Below are 21,801 nucleotides of genomic sequence, written 5' to 3'. Positions count from 1 at the left end.
AGAAAGAAAAAATTTGAAGGTAAGGGATTTTTGTTGTTTCCTCTCTGCCCCGCCAGGAGGGGGTTTATGTTTATTGGGGGGGGGGAGGGGGGGAGGTGGATCTTGATAGAAATGTCCAAAACACTGTCCAAGAGAAACTCTGCTAATTACTTTGATTTGCTGAAGCAGTGCTGCACAGTGCTACATCTCTAGTTTAGATCTTGAATGTAGACTGACAATAATAGTAAACCAGCAAATCCTCAGAAATTGTTCTGAGCACTAGGTTTGTCAATGGAGGAGATTATTGGCAGTGAGGTGGCAGCTGAAGCTTGCTGTGCAGCCTGCATCCACAGCTAATGGAGAGAAGGGTCTTTGAGGAAGCAAATCACCCCATCCTAAGAGAGGTGTTTAAGATAGATGTGCTGAATCAGCTGGCGAGATGCCATCCTTCTCCACTCCCTGAAGACAGGTCTCAGTGTCAAACTGATAGATGTCAAGTTTCTTAATGACTAGTGTTAGAGTAGGATATACCGCCTTCCATTATAATTATGTGGATAATTCTGTCCATTTAAACTGCATTTTAAATTACAGAGATGACAAATCTTTCAGAGACCAGAGCCGTTTCTCAAGAAAACCAAACCAAAAACCTCAGTTTAATTCAAAAGTGTTCACATTTTAATCATTGCTACAAAACTGTTATTTTCTACACTTCTACTGCACACTGTATAAATGCATCACCAAAAAATATGTTTCCCATTAAGAGCTTCCATTGTAAGTAAACTATGCAAACACAGTTTAATACCTAGGACTTGTCATATTTCTGGGTGACACAGAGACTGCCTGAGTTGAAATTGTAAGAACACCTGTATCCTGAATCTGAGCCTCTTCTGAAGAGGCAAAAAAGATATGGTTTTCCAAGTTTTGATATTTAAATGGATTTTTCTTTACGTACATTTCCATCTGAAACATTATGGACAAATCCATCAGCTGGGCCACATTGGTAACTTCTGGACCAGGGAGTAGATGGCAACCCCTGCACATCTTTTTCTGCTTCGTCCTTAATTGACATATTTCCCTACAGAGCACTCTTTGGGCTCTGCAAGAAACAGAGATGAAGCTCATCCTCATGACTTGTGCCATTACTTGTAGAGGAAGAACGATGACAACAGCTCTGGTACTTCTTATTTGGCATGGCCCTCCTGTGGCCATGGCCTTGCCAAGAAAACTCCACAAATGTTTCTCAAACTGCCGTGCTGGGACCCAGGAGCTGAGGTACATGCTGCGCCCAAGAGTTTAGCCATACACCAGCAGAGACAGAAAGCTGTGCTCCTCCATCTCCCATGTGTCTGGTCCCAGGGCTGCTTTAAAGATCTCTGCTCTCAGTCATTAGCAACGTTTCCAGGAGTTACACCCCCTTTCTGGTACATCCATTATGGAAGAGCTATAACCTCTTCTGTCCCTGACTTCTGCTTTTATTCTAACTTTTAGATTATACTGTTTATTATTCACAAAGGGAACGTCACTATTTTGTTCTGTAATTTTGTAATGTGGGCTGAATAGTCTGGAAAAGGATGGCAGGGAAGAAGGTGGATCTTGCAGAGAAGCAAGGAAAGGCAGGCAAGGATGAACAGAACCTAGGTCACTTAGGTCAGCTAAGCAAAGAGGAGGAATGACGCAGGAGGAAATTATGCAGATTACCAGACTTCTGTCAGGGAAAATCTATCCCATTGCCATCTCACCACCTCCATTTCACAATATTACTGAGAAAATTTATTTTTCTTATGTCAAATACAAAACAGAAGTGAAAGATGCAAAAATGAGAGGGCATCCCAAGCAGATCTTGTTAAATAACTGAAAAAAAAAAAGTACTAGAAATTAGAGCTGTAATCAGGTTTTGAAAAGTTGCAGTTTCAAGTTTTTTGACAAAATTTCAGAGGGGAACTTGGCTGATTTTCTTTAATGAAAACCATTGTAACAAATATTGTCGAATAGTTTGGACCTCATAGAGTGTTGTTTCAAATAAATTATTTCATTAATAGTTCCATTGTAGCTTCTAACATCACACAGAGATGTAACACTTAATGAAAACTGCCTACTTTTTAACTATTTGTAGCTAACACATAGCACTGTAATGTTATTCTTTACATATAGTATGTACTGCACAGTCTGATATCAGCTTTAATTAGTACTGAGCGCTCTGTAACACTGGTAAAACTAACAACCAGAATATTTTGGTATTTTGTTTATAATTTGGCAATCTGATCACCTAATGCAGAGAAGCTAGGACTACCAAATTCTTTCACATGGTCCACTGAGAGCTAGCACAATGATAAAAGAAAGAGATTTTCAAATATCAGACCAAATTTTGAACGGTGCACAGAAGTGTGAGACATTAGTCTGATTCAGATGTTTAGAGCTTTTGTCAGATATGAATGTGGAATATAAGTATAAACCACTGAAAAGTAATATAATAATTAATCAAAATTAGATTGGATTTCCATAGGTATAGGTCCTATACTTCACAACAATTTTTCTGATGATTATGAAATAGCAAGGCAAAACCAAACAAAGTAATAAAAACATCACTGCTTGAACATATTCACCATGTAACTCATTATTTACCAGCTTTGGCAAAACACTGTTAATAGCAAGTATTATAGAGAGGTCAAATTCCCATTCCTGTTACCGAAATGCCAGGAACACCATGCAATATGAAGTAGCTGGTTATGAGGAATGGAGTGGGTGCGGGGTTCAAATGTAGGGTCAAAACTGAAAAATAAGGAAACAGGGAGTATAGACCAAAAAAGTAAACCAGGCGTGGTATGTTCCAAAAGTTAGCTAATGATATAATTTTCCGTGTGCTCTTTTTTTCCACAAGATGCTAGCTGCAAGGACACTGCATCACATAAATGTCTGCTAAATCATACTACAAAGAAGCCTATGTATCTTGCATAAAGAGCTAAAGTTATAGATGCCAGCAGCTGTTTATTTCTGAAATACCCACCTTATAACAAACCTAGACTGTCTTCCAGCCCTGGAAAGATTAAAGTATCTTGAACAAGGCAGTGTTTGGCAGCTCATAAAAGATGGACAAAACCTTTCGTCCACTTGATCCATCCTGTGGACACTTGGCAGCCAAGCCTTGCTGCGCAGAGGGCCAGCTCCCTTCCCTGAGTGCAGCGTACCTGGACACAGCTACACAGTGGTGTGGGGCTTATGTAAACCAGATTGCAAAAAGTGGGGCAGTACGGAGTGCATAGGAGAAGAGTGACGACGTTCAGAATTTTAGCAAAGTTGTTTGGTGCAACCACCCCTTCCATTTCAGACAACCATATAAAGCAAGAACAAGATGCTTGATGAAAGGGTGGTAAATTCATAACAATCATCTTTTTTCTTTTTTTTTTTTGTAAAATATAATAATTCCAATCAACTGGTGGAATTTATTGACGAGGAAAGCAGAGAGACAAGTGCCATGTATAGACATAAGAATTAGGATAATTTGTTGACAGGTAATATTTGTAGATGTGCAGTATGTTTAATCTTACCTTGGAAATTGTTCTTTAGGGCTTAACCATATGCAGATGTTTGGACACAGTTTTTCAAGTAATATCATGTATATGAGGGTCCCAAACAGGTGCAAACCTGTATTGTTCCAGGAATTCAGAGGTGTCATGGCAGTTTACTACCTTTGTGGATCTGGACAAAGATCGTTACACTTACTTGCTCCTTTAATATATTTTCAAGAACAGGTTATGCAGTTACTCTACAGCAAACAAGAAATAAAGATTGGATCCAGTTTTCAGCTTATGTAAATTTTTATAGCTCCATGATTTCAGTATACCTTAGCCAACTTGGCCAGCAAAAGACAGCTGCTAATGTGCGCTGAAACACTGAAACAAAAAAAAATTTTTACCAGTACCTGAAGGATGCTGCTCCTTGCTCTAGTTGTTCTTTCAGAGCACCAGTGATAACCAGTTCCTCAAAACATTACTGGTCTTGAGCAGAGGTGTGACACATGACTGAAAAACCAAGCACCATGGCAGAAGGCAGACAACTCAGCTCAGTTCCAGTCTCCTTGTATTTTTCTAGTGATTCTAAAGGCCAACTGAGGATACACTTGGGGGGATCTTCAGCTGGTATAAAGCCAGCAAAGATGACTAAATGGCCAGGGAATGGGTGTGGATAACTACTACAGCGCTGCAGTGATTTCCAGCTGCCAGTATTGCCCTTGAAGACTGATTACTGCTGCTCATAATTTTTAGATTTTAGTGCCTTAGGATGTTCTAAATTGTACCAAGGGCCAAGTTGGGAAGACAAAAGCATCAGTCTGCTAAGAACCCATCCTTCGTTATACTCCTCCCACTGCACAGCTCAGACAAACCTGAAATCTGAAAGCAGCAGTGAGTCCAAACCACAGCGCATGGTTAGGATCTGAGGGTGATCTGACCCACTGTGCAGGACGGAGGGACCACCCACTCCAGTAGTGTGATGTGTTCCCATAGAAGCCAGTGGGAAAACTTCAGCTTGAGTGGAGCTGGATCACGGCTCTGTATCTGTTTCCAACCTAACTTTTTCCTAATATTTTGAGGGGATTGTCAGAAAGTTGATTTGACTCCTCTAGAGCAAAAAAAAAATATTCTAGAGCTCTGGAAATGTCCAACTATATATGTGTGTATATACATAGCAGTATTTATATTTCTCTATCATGCTTATGAGAGCAGACTCCCTGTTTAACAGGGATATGCCAAAGAAACATATTGCCGAGGGTTTTTAGTTTACCCATGCCTTCAGCAACCAGAAGGTAAGACCAGCTGTCCATTCCAACATTCACAGTGTCGTAGTCTTTAACTGAAATGTCCTGGCAGCAGTAAAGTTATAAGGAGTTCAGTGACATGTGCTAATCCACTGATCACTGCCTGGAGTGGATTTGACTGACCTTGCTGGGTAGGAGAATGTCCTTTTGCCTTATAGAATTAGCAAACTATAAATCTTTCAAGATTGGATAAGGCTGAAGATTAGGGGACAAAAGGCTACATGGTGTAATATGAATACCAAGTCTTTTTCCTCCCTTAATAACCATTTCTGAGTATTTATTACAATGTTTTATTCAGGATGTTGCCATCTAAAGTTGTGTCATCACTTCCATTAAAAAAAAAGTTTCCAGCAATATAATGTGGTTTGAAATTTGTGTCTGCAAAGTCTATCTTTGAAATTATTATTTTTTTTAATTGGCAGAGACACTTTTTCATTCTAAATTTAATTTACAGTGAGCAATGTCTACATTATTTTGGCTTGGCTATATTAGTCCATTTTCATAAAAATAAAAAACTGACAGTCAAGTTTATATGAAAATGAGAAATGAGCCTGAACCAAACCCCAGGAGAAAAGTCTAAGTAGGAAGTTTGCAGTCAGGCCATCCATCTGCCTCTGAATCATGTAATAAGATATAATCTTCAGAATGGGGTAAATCTAAACTTCAGATCCAAATCCCTTAAACAAAGTTACTTCAGATTAAAACAATTTTGAATGCTTGAGATGAAATTGGGATGAAAATGTTACATCCAAATTGTCATCGCTTTTTTCCTGTGTGGGCTGTATCTCCATGGATGCCAGTGTAACATAACCTGCATAACACTTGACGAACAGTCAGGCAGCAAATAGGGAGCAGCTCAAGTGGAGTGGCTCATAGCAGGAGCAAAATTCAAGAGCATTGAACTCAACTTCTGCAGGCTGCAGTGGGGGCAGGTGTTATGGTAATTACTGGTTTCCAACTACTAAAGAAACACGTCTTTTCTCTATTGTTGTAAGCACAAGATGATCTCAACATTGTGAATATAGTGTCTCATCCTATAGAATACGACCTTCTGTTGACTTAGACTATCTTTTTTCCTACCATCAAAGCATGTATGGAAGGGGATTTGGAAGACTTCAGCAAAGTTTTCTTCAGTCCTTTCTCAAATGATGTTTGAGCTTTTTGCCCTTTATGCTCCATCTCATGCCAGCATCTCATCTGGGCGGTTGTTTTGCTGCAGGAGTCCAGAATGACTTCACTGGAATGATACAAAGAATTAATTTCATCCTGTATGTTCATGACATTATTTTCATCCCTCTCCCTGTTCTCCATGCATTGCTGCTCTGGAACTGTGAGCTGTCAGGGTCAAGATTGCTATTCATATATTTTTTGATATTTGAGAGAGCTCTTTGCACCCTCCTACATCTCCCAGGTTTTCTGGCCGTCCAAAATAAAACATGTTGAAATGCTTAAGAACTTTTATGAGGCAGTTCGAGGCAGGTAATAGCTACAATGGTTTCCCATAAGATCACTCCATTAACAGTTTTGAATGTGCTATTGTGGAGATTCTCAAGTACAAAAAGAACTCCAGGGCATCCTTTATCATCACAGGGCCTTCCTTCTGTTGTCTGCTCTTCCAACAGTGTTTCTGGACCCCTCTAACAAATAAGCTGTGATCTTCCTCTTTCTTTAAATCATATGAAATCAATCTTTTTCTGAACAAAAGAATAAATTGGAAGTAACAACTCAAACTTTTTTTTTGTACAAGAAAAATCCTATCACGTTGTTCCATGACAAAGCATAATTCAGTTGTGTCTCCATTTTGCAGGAAATCTTGCTGCCCCTCCACCCATCTTACACCAACTCCCAGAGGTTTTCCTCAGGGAAACAAAGCTCTGCAGAGGCTACAAGAGAGTCAGCTGGTCATTTTTCTAGCTAAAGAGTTATATATGTTCAGTGTCTTGCATCCTTTTCATAATACTCCTCCATCTCTGGAGTCTGTAGCTGGTCCTTACAAGTCAAACTCTGGTGCCACAATATCTTACAGATTTGATAGTTGAATGATCATCAAATTGTTGAGTTTAACTCAGTCTTTGCATCCTGTCTTTCTCAAAGCCAACTTAATTCCAGGTCAGGCCTCCCATCTCTCTATCCAGCCACAACAGTACCAAGTCCCTGGTCTTTACTTCATTTTTGGGAAGTATGGCTTCATGAGGAAAAAATTGTGACTGACAGCAGAGAAATGATTAGCTGGACCACAGCCAGGGCCTGTGGGCAAGAAAAAAGATTGCGCCCAAAGCACACAAACCACAGACCGTGGTGCTCTAATGCTACCTTTTGCTGCCACATCTCCTACCACTGTCTGAATATCTCAGCAACATATGCATAAGGTCTCCAGACTTGCATCATTGAGGTCACTTTACATACCAACTCTCTGGACAAACCATGACTGCTAAAGCAAGGAGATCATAGGCTTTGCAAACAAACTTCTTAGACTTACCCTTTATTGATAGGAAATGGAAGAGAAATACAAATCTGCAGAAGAACAAACACCACCATGCCAACTTTCTTCCACATCTAAAACTCTCTCGCCTTCTGTCATTTTCATTGTCCTTTTTCTCTCTGTTCAACCTTCCCCTTTTTAGGATAGTATCTTTATTTGACTAAAGAGCATGCCTATTTTTAAGTATTAGCTTATAACTTTTTTCTATTATTTTATCATTCTTCTCAAGTTCTTCTATTTCATTAGAGAGTGAACTACTATTATGGGGATCATCAGTTGTTGATGGCCCTTTCATTTCAGACCAGACATCAAGCTCAGTTTTCACAGAAGAGTCTATTTTATGCTAATATGGCCTTTCCAGTACACTAGGAACCACATAATCAGGGTGATAGCGCATTTTTCATTCATAAATCCAAGACCGAAGGTGCACAGCAAATCAACCCAGTGATTCTTCTTTTTCTGTGTGTACTCTGGGTCAGCATATACTGCAGGCAAAAAATAAAATAGCAAAGAATTACAGCAGCATGCTTCAGACTTCAGCTAGGGATGTTGCTACAGCTGAGTAATGACGGAGTGCATTGATATTGCAAAAGGTAAATAAGCATAACAAAATGTCCTAATGGGCTAGCTTTTCCAAATGCTTAGTGGAAATCTACATTGCTTTGGACTGTTACCATTTATTTGGCTAAGGCACCATCCCCTGAAAGTTGGACCAGGATGCTCTAGTCGAACCACTGGAATTACTCACTTTGGAGTTGAGTAATGTTACATCGTATTCTTTTGAGGCCATTCATTCCAAAAGAAAAGGACCAAAAATATCTGCCTATTTCCTGCTCCTCATTAAAATAATTGACAGAAAATTACTGGTCTTGGCCCACAACAATCTGAATGAGGCCAGTATTAAAACCTGGAGGAGGGAAGAACCACCAATAACTCTGCTTTTCCCATACAAAGCGTGCTACAGCAATAATCATTAACAGAGAGAGTGGGAGTGGAAACATGCATTATAAAGCATATCCTTTACTATGACACTGTCAAGGCTACTTCTGTCCTGATTTTTACTCCTTGTCACCCTTTGGAATTTCAAGAGGGTTGCATCAACAGCAACCCTATGAAAAAACGTAGCTTCACGCTTGATTTTTGCTACCTAGGATATAATGGACTTTACTTAAATGTGTTAGCTTTCATATACTGCCAAAAGTAAACCAGTTAAGCATGTAAATATTTCCTACCTCTCTCCTTCTTCCTTTTATATTTTTGAATGTAGTCTTTTTAAAGAGTTATAGACAGATCTCTGCTAAGACCATAGCAACTGCTTAAGGCATTACATTTTTTGTGATAAGAGTGGTAGGACTCACTTCCCTGAACTTTCTACTTCGGTGTATACAATGTAGATGTTTCCCTAAACTCCATTTGAAATCTGTGTGGAGAAATAGGAGCCGTAAGAATGGCTATTCAGCTGGCTAGTTCTAGGTATCTAATTAAACCTGAGATAAATCAAAGCCTGAGAGTGTCCTTTTCTTGCCACTTACTACAGTGGGAGTTTATAGGGACCAGTTTAGATGTAAACATCTATATTTGGCCAGATGGAACCCATCTGGCTCTATTTATGTGTACTGTCCAGAAGGCATCTAATTTCAAATGTTAAGCAACTAACAATAGTAACAAATTCTTTACAGAGACTATAGTAGCAACAGGCTTTTGCTTGGACACAATGATGTGTGCTGTCACTGGTCACAGGTCTCTACACACAAAAAAAGTCAAGCCGGTATGAGTTCCTGGAAAATTAAACGAGGTTTTCCTCTTCGAATTTTCATTGATAAATGAAAACTCTGGAAGAAATCAAAATGCTTTTTTTTTTTTCCCCACCTACATGCCACCATTTATCACATTTTTAATGGTTCAAAAAAGAGTTACAACTGGTCTGGCAATGAACTCCATGTCATGTGCTATTCAGGAGAAAAGAGAAGATGATCACATTGGTGCACAAGCTCCAAAAGCAGTCTGTGCAGACTGATCAAAGAGTTATTCCCATTGTTTAGGACAGTATGATTTTGTTAGCAAGGTCAGAGATGTAACCACAGCCCCAGCTCTGTGCAGCCGGCACTGCACCTGTCACTCTCAAATCATATAAACTGCCCATATCTACCTTGGCTCACTTGTCTGATATGTGAATTCTTTCGAAATCTTTCTGAGACAATTTAAATCTTTCAGCATCAAGATAGCTACTCTTCATTGGACTGAGCCACAGTGCAACATCTCTGGCAAAACTGCTCTAACAATGAGGTTTTGTGCTGAGTGTCTCTGAGAGGTATTTATTACTTGAGGCCATACAGTCTTTTACAGGCCAGCATACACTCTCATTGTTTTATGTGAAGAAAAAAATTACGCAATGCTGCATTAGTGTAAGCTCCTTGGAAGCAAATAGAGAACTATTGTGTAATAACAGATGTTATTGTATAGCATTTTTCAACATTTACCATAGACCAGCAAATAAGGGCACACTTTGAATGGAGAGTATTGCATTAACATGCCTACAAGTCAAGGCTGTGCTTTCTTCAAGTGCTTCTTAATAAAAAAGAAAATTATATCAAATTTCTAACATGGACAACTCTGATAAAGCCACTAAATGGTAATCTAAAATACTGGCAGCCACTGAGTGGCATAAATGGGGGTAATATATAGCTGTTAATAATTTCTGAAAGTTTTAGATTAAACGAAAATAGCTTTCATTCCTTTGGCTGGCTGCGGCACTGGAATGCTGTAGTTGCCTCAGGAATAGCTGTGAAGGATAACATTCCCAGGACAGGGAAACAGTGTCACCCGTGAAGTGAAATGGCACATACTCTGACAGCAGATGCAGGAGGATATTTGAAAGGAGGTAATATGTTCTTTAAAAAAATAAACACCCAGATTTTTTTCCCGCATTTACTGAACACTGGATTCAGATGCCTACTCAGTTAAACTGGCTTTACAACAAGCTACAAAGAAAACCATGAGAGCTAGCTCTCAACTTGCACTGAGACACAGGATGAACCTGTCTTCTGAGAACCGCGCTGCGTCCTTGGAACACACAGCGATGAAGGGAGGGTTGTTTAAATAAACTGAGACACAGTTTCAACCCTCATACCCTTATTAGTAACCCACACATCCTTCCCTTGTCCTGTTTCCATCTTCATGAACTCAAATCTTAGGACATTTTTCAAAGTACCCAAAATGTGCACAGTGTGAGCTTAAAATTGATATGTCTAAAGCAGAAATCCCCACAAAACATGCCTAGTTCTGGCTTATTTTTAGTTTCTACAGAAATCAGCTTGGCACTGTCTACTTACTGTGAAACAGCAGTCATAGCTGAGCTGAAATTTTTTCTGGACACGGCATTTGCCCGTGTTGAATATTTTTAAGCCTGTAGCTTCTGGTAGCACACCAATAACTCTAAATGTACTAATTTACCCTGCTACTCATCTTACAATTAATCTGCTTCTGTCATGAATTTACTTACAGTTATTTCAGATAAAACTAACTTCAATTTCATTCTGTTCTGTCAGGTTTTTTCCCATAAACAATATAGATCAAGGCAGAATCAAAATAAGTTTGACAACTGTCAATATTAATTAGGATTTTCTAGTTTCCACTCCCTCCTCTTCTGTAGTTTGATACAAATCTACCCTGTTTCACTTAAAATACTTTTAGAACAGTGTTCCAAACATCATTTTCTTGGTTAGTTATTTCAGACACATCATCTTCCTCTTTTAAACCTTCAAGTTATGGTCTTTCAGGTCCTGCTCCTGCTTTAGTTCTTTGTCTTTCCACACCAGTAAAATGTCACCTGCCACCTCCACCTTCATGGCAATCAGTTGAAGGGGCTGAAACCCCCTAACCAGTGTGGTTACCCACCCACTGTGGCCCATGCTCCAACACCAGCTGATGTGAAAGCAAAGCTGAAAATAGTGCTCTGTCTCCCAAACAGTGCCCTTTCTGTCCCAAATGCTCCCCACCTAGACCATCTGTTAGTCCAAATTTACCAAAATCAGCTTGAGGCTTTATTCTTGTTACCCCCGTATAGAAGAAGCATCCACAAAGCCATATCAGGAGCTTCTTAAAATGTCTTCTCTTCCATAACACCTTCAAATAACATGATAATGGTTGGCCCAACAGCCAAAATTATTATTTTCATTCTGTCCATAACAAACTCTCTGCTCTTTGTGTTTGATATATTCCTCTACAGCCTCTAATACTATATTCAAGTTTCAAGCTCTTCAGGTATTGGACTATCTTTCATGACATGTTTGTAGAGCATGTAATACAACTGGGCCATGTTACTGATGGCCAGACATGGGTAGCAGTTCAAGCAGAGTTTGAACAAGCTCATCCAAGGAAAAAGAATATCATGTTACTCCTACAGTTATGTATGCACTGTGGGTCAGTTTCTCATTTCAGCCACAACAGTGTAAATCTGGAATAATCCCACTGGAAAGCCTCTCTTCTGCACCAGAACTTGGTGTATTGTATCTACTGTTTGCTGTTAAACATGGGGGATGATTTTTCCATTTATACATCATTTCTTTCAGCTTTAACATTATTTCAGGCTTTGCATGCTAGGCTAGTTATGATTCAAATGGCACCAAAATAAATGTCTTCCTCCTGCCTCTCTGTCTTTTTTTCTTATTCAACTGAGAAGAAGATGTGCTAATTAAGTCCCTTCTTTATTAAAGACAGATGCACATTTTCAGCAGTTTACTAGAAGTGTCATTTCTAAAAAAAATATGGGAAACTGAAAAAAAATCATCACTTTAAATATGGCTGCAGGAAGCAGGGATACTTCTTACCTGCTATTCAGAAGTACTTCTGTAATACTAGCAGGCAATTGCTATTGGGTTTAACCTACCCCCAGACATATCCTATCCCCATAAGGCCCCACCTCAGTCTTACTTATGTTCGTCCCATGTCTAGGTGCATTCTTTCAAAACTGCCAGCAAATGTTGACAAGGGCTTGTGGCTGGCAGAAATAGACCCTCGTGGCCCATCAGAGCGTGAAGCACTCAGGAAGGTTGGCTTTCGCAGCGTGTGTAGCAGAAAGGAGGAGGGTGGAAGTGGGTCGCCATGATAGGTCTCAGCTGTCAGGGATCTGCTCCCCATATAACAACCAGCACAACTAAGAAAAGGTGACGGGCAATAGTAATAGGCAACTCTCTTCTGCGAGGTACAGAGGCACACATTTGCAAACACGACGCGCTCTCTAGAGAGGTGCGCTGCTTACCAGGGGCTTGTATCAGGGATGTTATCAGGAATGTTACCAAGAGACGGCCAAGCCTCCTGCAGTCCACCATTATCTGCTGCTGTTGTTTCACATGGACACCAGTGATACAGCCAGAGGCAGTCTGAGGGGTATCAAGAAGGATTACTTGAGCCCTGGGAGCAGCGGTAAGGGGCTCTGGAGCACAGGTAGTTTTTTCATCAATCGTCCCAGTCAAAGGGAAGGGGTTTGAAAGGGCCAGTCAAATCTGGCAAATCAACAAATGGTTACAGGACTGGTGCCACAACCAGGGGTTCAGTTACTTAGACCATGGGACTCGCTTTGAGAAACCTTGTCCACTGGTGGCTGATGGGGTCCATCTGTCAGAGAAGGGGGAGAACATCTTTGGTCACAGGCTTGCCAGGCTGGTGAAGAGGGCTCTAAACTAAAGTCCCTGGGGGAGGGGAACCTCAGTCCATCCCACTTCTACCAGTTTGATGCTAGTGTCAGCAATAGATGCTCAGAGCCTGGAGAGGGATGACAGGTCAGCAGGAGAGCACATGAAGAGCAGCACAAAGGAATTCCAGCCAGTAAGTCAGCTTCATCAGGGGTCCAACTTAAATGCCTCTATGCAAATGCACGTAGCATGGGGTTAAAAACAAGAGATGTATGTGTGCCTGCAGGGCTATGATCTCATTGGCATCATGGAGATGTGGTGGGATGGCTCCTATGACTGGAGTGTTGGAATGGAAGGATACAGGCTTTTTAGGAAGGACAGGCAGGGGACACAAGGAGGGGGTGTCACCCTCTATGTCAGTGACCAGCTGGGGTGCATGGAGCTCTGCCCAGGGATGGATGAGGAGCCGACTGAGAGCTTATGGGTCAGGATTAAAGGGAGGGCAGGGACGGGTGACATTACAGTCAGGGTCTACTACAGGCCACCAGACCAGGAAAACTGAGCAGATGAGGCCTTCTATAGACAGATAGGAGCAGCCTCACGTTCACAAGCCCTGGTCCTCATGGGGGCTTCAACCACCCCGGTATCTGTTGGAGGGACAACACAGCAGGGCATAAGCAATCCAGGAGGCTCCTAGAATGTGTTGATGATAAATTCCTTCTCCAAGTGATGGAGGAGCCAACAGGGAGAGGTGCTATGCTGGACCTTGTTCTCGCCAACAAGGAGGGGCTGGTGGGGAATGTGAAGCTCAAGGGCAGCCTTGGCTGCAGTAACCATGAAATGGTGGAGTGCAAGACCCTTAGGGCAGCAAGGAGGGTACACAACAAGCTCGCTACCCTGGACTACATGATCTTTAAGGTTCCTTCCAATCCAAACCATGCTATGATTCTATTCCATGATTCTATGACCTGGGCAGAAAGGGCAAGAGAAGGGGCTGGGAGAAGTGGAGAGGTGTCTGATGGAGAGCTAGGGGGGTCCATGGTAGATGTGGTGCTTTGGAGCAGGAAGGGTCACTGAGGGCTTGGGAGGAGAAGGGGAAAGTGGTGGGAGCTCAAGGGTAGTAAGGGGCTTTGGTTTAGAGGCAGAGACACACAGACACCAGCTCTCTTTTCTTATTCCACAAGTTTTGTCTTTGCTAGTAGGAAACTCCTATTGCTGACTAACATTACTAGTGAAGTAATGTCACCAGGCAGTGATAGCGCTCAGCCCTGACTGCAGCTTGAGCTGGGGGTTTTCAGAGCAGTATATTGTCTTACAGAAAAATGTATGTGAAGTGTTGGGAGCCTTCAGGTTGTTTGGAGACTCTCAATATTACCTCAAAGGAGGTAATATTTATTGAAAACCATAAAGTTCCCTAAAGTGTGCTTTATTTAATAAACTAAATTTGTCAACCTTTATAAAAGAGTGAATAATAATCAGGAATAAGGCATAAAGTCACTGATTTTTTGAAATCAATTTACTTCCAGACAGAAAAAATGGCTCCTAAAATATCACCAATCATGTTAGATAACAAATCTAATAGGTTTTTCTCAGTTTTCAAGGTATTCTGTCCAGTGGCCATGTGAGAGGGAGGAGCATCATCCCGCAAAGAAAGGCACTTTGGTAATCTTTGTTGTTTATTTCTGGTAATGTCCATTTGGTATGTCAGTAAAAAAAAATAACAACCAACAACAGAAATTCTTCAAAAAACAGAAGAGTAAATGATGTTTCATAGAAAAGAACAACATAATGACAACAGTTTCAATGTCTAATTAGAAATTGTAACTGTTTTGATGATAATCTAACTGAAAGAGAGATTTTCAGAGGCAGAAAAAGCACTGAGGCCACCAACAAAGCACTAGAAAATTACTTCTGAAAACTTTAAGGATGTATTGGCACATGAACATGTTCGTGAATGTGTCTTGAATTTCCTGGTGCCAGTTATCTTCTTTGATCTGTGCAACTTTCAGCGTACAAACCACACTATGCAAGCATTTTATACATCCTATGTAACTATAAAAGTTAAAGTTTAAACTGTGTCCTCTCCAAAAAGCATGTGGAAACCTACAGTCAGACAAAGTATTGGCTATGGCCGAATGTTAGAAAGAAGCTCCTAAGATCTATAAATAATCAAAAACTGACAGATTAGCTGAGAGGAGCAAATGCAAGTCTTTGCTGACTCAAATATTCACTCCTGTTACTAAATAGTGCTTTTATAAAGAAGCAATAAACTATATCCACTAACTGTCAATGTCTCTATTCTCGACTCCGTGTTATGAAGATCGCTATCTAGGAATAAACTTCCTCTAAAACAACACGACTGCAAGCTTTGGAAACAATAGCAAGATTGTCCCCCTAGCTGAAGACACTAATCCTTAAGCATTTTAAAGAATATAGTGTATTCTTCAGATTGTACCTAACACAATTACACTTTGTTAAAAATTGGCTCCTGGTAATACAGGGGATGGAGGGATAGGTACAATTCTAGCTTTTTTTCTTTTCTTTCAAAAGACCAAGTGGCCACATTTTGCCCTCAGATTACATTTGAATGTCTCCCCCAAAGCTGCATGTATGTACATTAAGGGATATTTTTCCATATGGTTTTAGGAAGCTTGGTACAGTTAAATACATTTTCATTAAATTAGTGACTCTGATGTAGATAGTTGGCATTAGATTATTGCAGTTTACGCAAGTGAACGAAGACAATATAAATCTAAGCTATATATCAAGAATATAAAAAGAAAAAAAATCATGTTAGAGGAACTACTTTTGCCAGTAATGCAGCTGGCAATACAGCTGTGACTTTGCAGAAAATAACTTTTATCTCCAGTCTTCTTATGTAGAGCAACAATTAAGTAAAATAGAACCATATGGTATTACTGATGGGAAGGGGTTCTTTGAAATATTTTTACTTGAAAAAAAAAAGAAAAAAAAAGGAAAAAAAGGGGAAAAAAAAAAAGAATATGAAAGTGTGCCTTTATATGCACTGGTTCTACTGGATCAATGTCAAAAAGTGAAGGAGACAATACAGCAGTCTGAGACGGATAAAACATAATTGACTCTGCTCTGCCTGTGGCACGTGCAGAACTTAGGCTGTTGCGTAGTTTGAGCTACTTACATAATGCGACACGTCTAACTGCTTCCAGCTCCAGCTTTGTCATACCCACTGGTGATTCCTGCTTGCAAGCTGCCCTCCGTAAACCACACTGGGCACATCTATCTGCTCCACAGCCACAAAGTCAGGCTGGCCTGCGGCTCTGCTGATGCTAAACTGCTCGTGGAAAGCAAGCGCGGATACTCTGGACAGAGTGACCTGCAGCTTTTGGAGGGCAGGGTGCATGCAGCCTATCTGAGCCTCTCCGTGGAACATGGAAGGTGCTCCAGGTCAGGTGCCAATGATCACTGTCAGGCAAAAGCTTTCGGCTCTTCAGGTGGCACCCCCTGTGTTGCCTAAATACAGTTCTTCAAATGAATTGGACTCCACCTTCTCCGCATGGCAGTCAAAACCTGCCTGCATGACAGCCGTATGATGCATCTGTACTATAGACGCATGGCACAGAACAGCAGGTGAGAGCTCACATCCACACAGCATGGACGTACCCGTCACCTTAGAAAGATGGCATGGTGGAGTGTAATTTGCATGAGGCACTTCTAAGCCCATGGTGAAGTAAAAATCTGCAGCAATCCCAGCAGCCAAATTCAGTGGTGAAAATGAAGGGTGCTCCATATTGGTAAACTCTTAGAAAAAGTGTTTTGCTCTAAAGGTAGCAGAAAGCAGAAGGCATTATAACTGAAAATAATGGCTGTCAGTATGAAGAAATTTTCCAAATTTTCCAATTTCTAAACTTCCTGATTTATAATATGCATACTAGCAAAAATTCAAAAAAATATTTTTTTTTCTCCATTTTTATCAAAGCAATGGTTACTTCTGCAATGGTAATTTGCGATGTAACATATGTCAATCAATTCAACATTAGAGGACATTGATATTAGCAAATTTTGAGGGCTTGTTCATATGTGCAAGTGAGTTTGATGTAGGTCTGGTACAGATATTAGATTTCTAGTAGAAAGAGGAGCATGTGTCGCAGCAAGAGTGTTTTGGCACAAGATGTGATTCACCCGTTTCTGCCCTCCGAAACGGTGTAGCACAAATCAGTGTGAAGAACAAGTAAGTGGAATAACTCTCCTCGCAGCCGTCCGTGTTGTAAAGTTGCTACAAAGCTGGCTGGCAGGCTACAAGTATTTGCTTGTGTAACAGGTCTGTCAGATTTGAGAATATCGTGCAGGTCTGAGACAATCAATGAAGGGCTTTGGTTCTTGTCAACTTGTGACTTACACAACCCTGTTCCCATATGTTTTGTATTATTTGAAAGAAAGCTGGATCCATTTTACTTGAGATGAATTCTAAAAAAAGATAAACATGTATAAATCTGAGAAAGAAAAATAATTTGGTGTTTTGTCTTGCAAGACTGGCCTCCTGGGATGGGGAGAAAGGCATGTCCCTGAACAGGAGCCATGCTGGCATGGGCTAAAGATTATACTCTAAATGCCACCATGGTAGGTAAAACTGTGGTGATGCAAACTTATCCTCTTAGTCTGGTCCGGGAGTTAGAGTTTGTCTTGTTTTCAGTTATGAGAAAACTCCTGGATCATCTCTTATTTTCTCTCTTCTCTGTGTCTGAGCGTTGTCAAGGCCCATATAAGTTTTTAGCATATGGAAATATTCCTTCTTTCACCCTGACCAAAGCTTCATGACAAATCAGGAAACATGTAGGCCTCTTCAGAGCACAGAAAGCCAGCTTTCTGTAAAATATTTACTCTGATTTTAAATTAATGCGAAAAAACGTGTTTGCAGTGTTCTGTGAGGAAAATCTAACCCCCAAAGTGCGTCAGAATTTAAAACTGCACTGGGATTTTTGTGGCGTTTTTTCTTTTCCAGAAAGGCTCTATAGCCAAGGAAACCAATAACATTTTGCTGGAATAAGTTTGTTTGTTTTGAACTGGGCTGACTCAAACAGTAAACTTCACAACTTTGTTTTTTCTTAATTGTTTTGCACATGTTTTGCCAAATGTTCTTGCTGATAATCAAAGCAGCGGTCACTCCCTGGACTCTGCTGGGAGACGAGTTTCAGTTGCAGCTCCGTACATGCTCAACCAAAGTATATGATTGAGCGTAAGAGAGTAAACCTGAAGCTGAAATCTTTGTCTATCAGAAGCAGGTGCCACTTGATTTCAGACAGCCTGCTCCCAAACACCAACCCTTGCATGGCTGGGGCCCTGCGGTGAGGCAATGGGATGCAGAGGAGGTCAATGGGAGCTACCCTTACAGGATGGAAATGCGGGCATTTACCATCTTATTTGAAAAGACGGCTGGAATCCTTTTAGTTGCAATTGGACATTTTCTTTTTCATTTGGTAGGAAGGGAAGAGGCTGGGGTGAGATCTTGCTAGTTTGCTTTTAGCTTTATAATGAAAATTATTTCAGTATAGCTTGCTTAAATTGTGAAGGTGGGATTATTAGCTGGGTACTCTTAGTTAGGTTGAAAGGGAACATTGCAACAGGAAAAAAATGGAATCTGGTTCCAAGAAACATTCTAATATTTCACAGTTTTTCAGCCTGAATTTAGGGTTAAAAGTTAAAATATTGTTTTTCAAGGGAGAGGCTCAAATTATGAGTCACTAATTAATCAATATTATGGGTTTGTATACTTTTTTTGAAAGATACATTGATATCTCTGAATCTCAGTGCTTCAGTTTGGTTTATTGAACAAAGAGGCATGCCTGGTATTCAAAGTCACTTCCGCATTAACTGTATCACTCCCAGAACCTTATTGATCTATGCATGCTTTATTACTAAAAAAAAAAAAAATCTGTTTTTTTCCTCATGGATCAGACTTCTTGGCCACAGTATGTTTCCTGCAATGTATTATCAGCTTTATCAAAGGGAGACCTTAAACATTTCATTTTAAATATGAATGTTGTGTGTCAAGCCAACAAACTAGTAATGCCAAAGCACAAGAAAGTCTGGGTTGGACTGACCTGAAGCAAAACTTTGAGCTTCACTTTTCCCAATGGAAAATAATTTTTTTTCAGTAACATTGAAATTTACATATGGAAAAGTGAACAGTACGCTGACAAAAATGGCTCATGACCTCTCATGTAAACCATGTGTATGAACTACCCAGTCACTAGATTTAGTGTATCAGACTGGTTATTTCCCTCTGGAAATTGGGTGTGTGTGTATATATATATATATATATATATGTATTCATACTCATTTATAACATATGTATATAGCAGATCTTGTGATACTTTTTCTAGTTATTTAAGGTTAAATCACATCAGAGATAAAAAGGCCATGTGTGTCCTTATAAGAATATGGGGAAATAGAACCAAGACTTTCTCATATTCTGAAATGAGAAACTCCACCAAAATTTTGTTGGATAATTCATCATGCTGCCATTACCATTTCTGAAGTGTTGTATTTTCATAAGAGACTTTTAAAACCAGTTTTTATCTCTCTCTTGGTAGCAAAAGACTCTCTGAAACTAGTGAATGTATGTTAGAAAATGTTTACTTGAACTTTCTAAAACAAACTGTTCATCTTGGGTGTAACAGAAATGCTCTTTTTTTATATTACTGTTCCCATGTCACTCTCCAGCAACTGGCCAACCAAAACACCTACTTACAAAGATGAACTATACCATTGCAAGCTCCTTGGCTACTCTACCATTGTATTTCAGTCGATAAATTTGCATTTAGGTTATAATTTGTTCAGTATGCCTTACTAATTTGGCAATATTTATTTTGGCACATAAAATAGAAGGCAGCTGCTTTAAATGTCCTGCTAAGTTCTTTGTTTTGTTTTGAGAGGGTTTTTTTTTTCTTTTTCTCTTCCTCCCCCTCCCCCCTTTTCTTTTGCCTTCATAAAAGGATCTAAGATATGAAAAAGCTCCAGTGTCGTGGACAGGGCTGAGTTTCCTGTTTATGAGTCACCATAAATATGAAAGGTGCTGGTTGACATTTCTCAGCTGAGGGATTCAACACAACTCTGTGTTGAGAGCAAATCCCCAAGCAGGGTGGTCTTGCATTGACTTGTCGACCTTGTACATTGTTGAACAGAATCACTTTTAAAGAACAGTAGTTAAAGGAAAAGTCAGCTCCTCTAGCAGCTCTTCTTACTGTTACTCTATTTAGAAAAATGTGTTATTGTATCTTTGCTGTGTAGGAGTGATTGTTGAAACATGGTTTTTAAAGAGAGAGCAATTAGTAACATACACTTGGATTTATTCCTCATTTGCAGAGCCCTTAATTTCCCTCATTTCCTAGTGTTTTTATGTTCCTTTTCAAAACTCAAGTAGCCAAAGCATTGTGTAACTGTTGCTAATGGGCAACCAAGGTAAACACAAGTGAAATTTTTAGTGTATTTTTTGTGCACATCTGTCTGGCATGTCTCTCAGCCACACCAGTGCTTTCATTACAGGGATTTCTTCAGACAATTAATTGCAGGTGCAAAAATGAAAATGTAGATATGGTTAATGTCTGCTGAAAACATGGAAGCTAGATAGAGGAGGTGTATGTAAAGTGTATACATGGACGTTTGTGCTAAGATATGACTGAGTCATAAGTGTAAGTAAACGTGTCACTGGTAAGAGTGTCACTCAACCTGCCCACTCTCCAGGCTGTGTCAGATACAAATTACCTGTGAGTGAGTTTTCTACCTAAACTCTAGCATTCTTGGGTTTAGCCCTAAATGGCCCTGGGGCAGTCCCCTCTGTGGCAGCATGATGCTGCTATGTATCAGTAATGAAATCAGCAGCAGGTATAAAGCATACAAGAATATATATGGGAAGACACAAATTATGAGACACTTCCAGTAAGCTCTGAGGAACACATTGCTGCTTGTGTATTTTATTTAACACACACGAGAAAGGGAATGTTTCATGTCAGTGCCCAGAGCAGTAAGAAAAAAATACTTGCAGGACTTTAACATTCCTTGGTTTTATCCTACATGTAAAAAAACCCAAAAAACAAAACAACAAAAAATCCCCGACATGTATTTTTTGCCCATAATACTTTGAAGGTGTGCACCTCTCCAATAACAATATAGATTGGAGAATGAAAAATTCAGAAGGAGGAATAAGGAGGAAGAGGCGGAAAGAATTTTCTATGTAAAAGAAGATGACAGAGAACATCAACAGACAGGAGTGTGCGGGAAGCTAGATTGGAGTAATGACTGGTAATGGCTAGCAACAGTCATAGCTAACCTTTCTAGTTTCTGAATTCTAATTTCATTGCCTTCTTTAAAATTTGATGGTGGTAAAATACACATAGATAAAAAGGAATGTGTGGTTACTGTCTGTCAGTAAAGGTGCAAGTTTTCTGCATTTAATTACTAGTAGCTTTGGAAGACCTACTTTTTATTTTCCTTTTCTTTTTTTTTCCTAGATTATGTCAGCTAGCATATGCAGGCAGTATTCCAAAGAACCAAGGCTTTGCCTCTCACTTAGCTAATGTCTGACTGAATAGCTCAAGCACCAAAATATTATAAGCTTCCTCCTGACCTTACCTTTCTTACTTGCACTTGTACTTTAGAAAAACATGGTAAATTTACATTGGTGAGTAAGAAATAGAAAAAAAAATCTAAAACTGTTTTGGGTGTTCATCTGACATGTATAGCTTTGTAAAGTAAATGCATTAAGAACGTGGAAGTATTGTGATACTACCCATGAAATCCTCACTGCTATCATAAATCCATTCTATTGGGTGATACATTAACTGTCATCCAAACAGATTACAAGTTATAATCATTCATAGGACAATTTTCTTGCAAGTAAAATTATGTTTCTGGATAAA

The sequence above is a fragment of the Haliaeetus albicilla genome, chromosome 18 (genome assembly GCF_947461875.1).
Source record: "Haliaeetus albicilla chromosome 18, bHalAlb1.1, whole genome shotgun sequence".
Taxonomy (NCBI): Eukaryota; Metazoa; Chordata; class Aves; order Accipitriformes; family Accipitridae; genus Haliaeetus; species Haliaeetus albicilla.
This window is presented reverse-complemented; position numbering follows the sequence as displayed.